The sequence below is a fragment of the Aptenodytes forsteri genome, unplaced genomic scaffold, assembly GCF_000699145.1.
Source record: "Aptenodytes forsteri isolate BGI_AS27 unplaced genomic scaffold, ASM69914v1 Scaffold53, whole genome shotgun sequence".
Classification (NCBI taxonomy): Eukaryota; Metazoa; Chordata; class Aves; order Sphenisciformes; family Spheniscidae; genus Aptenodytes; species Aptenodytes forsteri.
This window is the reverse complement of record NW_008795909.1, coordinates 13,991,779-13,995,112: the sequence shown is the minus strand read 5'-3', so window position 1 is coordinate 13,995,112 and position 3,334 is coordinate 13,991,779. Positions and strand designations below refer to the sequence as shown.

Sequence of the window (3,334 nt, the reverse complement as noted above, 5' to 3'; positions counted from 1 at the left end):
TCTGGTTTTATTTGATAATTGGCTTTTTCAGAATACAGCTTTTCTTAATCCTGTTTTCAGACTTACTCCTATGTGTTAACTTAAAATTATATATATGTACATATGTGTGGTAAAGCCATATTGATGAGTTCTGTTCCATTAGTGCTTTCTCGCTCTTTGAAAATATCCCAAAACCTATCTCTCAAGAAATATAATATCTAACCTTGATGTACGTGGACCTCTCTGTCTCTGAGTCTTATTCTACCTCTTAAATGCCTCTTGCTTTTTACTACCTTTAGTCTAGAACTCCTCCTTGGTTGTAGAATGCGATCTCGTTTGCAAAGTGTGAACGATTCTCTGTTCATAGTGAATCTGTTTCCGTGCTGTTGCCCTAAATTAATTCTGTAATCTCTAGTGCCCAACTGATAGTTCCAGACAAAGAAAATTGTGGAAAAGGTAGTAAAACATGAAAATACTTTTTTCATTTACTACTCTTCAAGCTTTCCAAAGCTGGAAGAATTGTTCAGGATACAAAGGAGGGTGGGCAGGGGGGAGCGGGAAGAGAAGAAACATTTATTAAAGGAAAAGTCTGAAAACCTTTATAACATCCTTTATTTCTTATAATGTTTCTCTCACCACCAGCTTCTTAGTGGTGGCTTCTTTAATTTGATGATAAGGAAATGGGACTCGGAGGCCCAAGTCCTGTTACTATGGGTGTCACCAGGGCTGCTGCGTGATCTTGAGCAAATGATTCTGTCCTTCATACATTCTATCTAGTAGCAATGTCTTTGAGACAGTCTAGCTCAGTTTTATGTTTTAATAGCTATCTGGTACTCTACATCTACTGAACAGTTGCAAAGGTGCTACCTGAAACTTGTTCTTGACTTGCCATTTGTACCTATATCTCTGTTACCAGGAGGATTGCAGCCCAGTCCCTCCAGCATGATTGATTCAGAATATTCCTGTCACCTATTGCCACTTGCTGCAAAACCCACAATTACACTGCACGAGCTTCAGGCTACTCCAGGTAGTTCAGAGACCAGTTCAAAATACATTTTTTTTTTTTAAATTCTAATTTAATTTGCTTTTCTCAAGAGTTCTTCATAGGTCTTGCTTTGTTTTATTCTTACTCCTCTCTATGCATATAGGTCATATTGTGTGACTGCACACTTGGTTAAGCATAGAAGTATTTGAATGTATAGTAGTGAGACTTTGGAGATTTATATAAAGCAATTTGTTATATGTAGGTGTCCTGGTTTCGGCAGGGATAGAGTTAATTTCCTTCCTAGTAGCTGGTATAGTGCTGTGTTTTGGATTTAGGGTGAGAACAATGTTGATAACACACTGATGTTTTAGTTGTTGCTGAGCAGTGCTTACACTAGCCAAGGACTTTTCAGCTTCCCATGCTCTACCAAGGGAGCAGGCTGGAGGTGCACAAGAAGCTGGGAGGGGGCACAGCCGGGACAGCTGACCCCAACTGACCCAAGGGATATCCCACACCATAGGACGTCATGCTCAGCATATAAAGCTGGGGAAGAAGAAGGAAGGGGGGGATGTTTGGAGTGATGGTGTTTGTCTTCCCAAGTAACTGTTACACGTGATGGAGCCCTGCTTTCCTGGAGGTGGCTGAACACCTGCCTGCCCATGGGAAGGAGTGAATGAATTCCTTGTTTTGCTTTGCTTGCGTGCGCGGCTTTTGCTTTACCTATTAACCTGTCTTTATCTCAACCCATGAGTTTCCTCACTTTTACCCTTCTGATTCTCTCCCCCATCCCACCGGGGGGGAGTGAGCGAGCGGCTGCGTGGTGCTCAGTTGCCGGCTGAGGTTAAACCATGACAGTAGGAAAGATGTGTTTCTTATTAAAATAATTCTTTTTTCCCCTCCCATTTTATAATTTCATCTATTTTTCTTTTTCTACCCCACTTCCCCCGCAAGAACCTGTTTTTCTAGATCTCATCTGCAATAGTTATGCTTGTGTTTGGATAAAACTTTGAAGTGAAAAAGGGTAACCATCATTATTTATTCAGGATGAGTGTTAAAAGCAATTAAAATACCCTTACACAACAGAAGCAGAATAGGATTGTCACATTACAATATCCTTTTTCAGGATCAGTTAAGAACCTAGGCTGTGCTTGTGGAAGAATCTTCTGGGCTGTGAAATAGTATTATTGAAATAGCATGTATGTTTTTGAGGAAGAGTAAGGAACAACACAGAATTCCATGGAAAAGGGAATAGAGGATGCATGAAACAGCCTGCAATTGTAAAGCCCTATAAAAAGTGTCTTTTTCTTTAAATGAACATGGTTGCCATTAAAAAACATGTAACTGGATCAGTTTCTTTGTGCAGCTATAACAAATCATATGACCTTGAGCTAACTACTGTGCTAAAAAGGGGTAAGAATAGCTTTTGTATAGTTTTATGCCTCTTTTTTTATTCCATGTTTAAAATTCAATTTTTAAAACTATTTACCTGTCCCACGTACATCTTAAATTTTCTCTCATTGGTACTGACTGAAAGATTTTACAAGATATGTCATATGGTGGCCTTATGCCATCCTTAATAAACAAAACCAAACTGTATTATTGTCTGTATTATGTAACTGTATAAAGCATTATGAGGTTAGATAAAAGAAGATATAAAAAATTATAGAGCCATTTTAATACACCTTATTGTCTGAGATTGTGAAATTTATCACTAATGAGCGTTGCCTACCGTGTTGTCTATACTTTGTTTCCTCCATCTTGATAGTCCTTAAAAATCAAATAATAGAACTGTGATATGGTTCCAACTTTGGATAAGGATTACAGGACAAACTTTTTATTTATTTTTGTAGCCTGGATAACCATGTTATTGGAGAACAAGTAAAAAGCTGATGGAAAAAAACCCTGTACAGATTCCCCACCCTCCCATGTATTCATTATACATTCAAGGATTGCTCTACCTGTGCAGGGATAAAAATACCCAAGTGCTGCAGCAAGATGTTGTATTGCAGGTGGTGTCCGTCCAGGCATGAAAAAAAAATCTCCCTTACTCTGGTCTTTCTGGAATGTGGAGAAATTGTGAAGAAAGATTGCTCTGTTGTGCTATATAAGTATTAACGGTAGTCCATTATGAAACATAGAAGTAAAGGAAAAAGAAAAAGGCAGTAGGTGAAATTGGAAACCATGGTTCATTGTACTAAACAAGCCAAGGCTGCTCTTGTCTGACCTTCTCAGAGCAGGATTTATTTTTGTTTTTTATATCTTCTGGATCCTTTGTTTATCTTTCAAAGGAAAATTCCTTTGCATATAAAAATATCCTTTGTAACTCCCTCCCTTACCAAGAAGGTGTTGCACACTTGTAAAAAAAAAAAA

At 38.3% G+C, this 3,334-nt stretch overlaps 1 protein-coding gene across 1 annotated transcript in view; it reads left to right on the top strand.

The window, feature by feature from the left end:
* The window catches only part of CACNA2D3 (calcium voltage-gated channel auxiliary subunit alpha2delta 3), a 487,274-nt gene that overhangs the window by 17,284 nt on the left and 466,656 nt on the right, over positions 1-3,334 (top strand). The window lies entirely within an intron of this gene.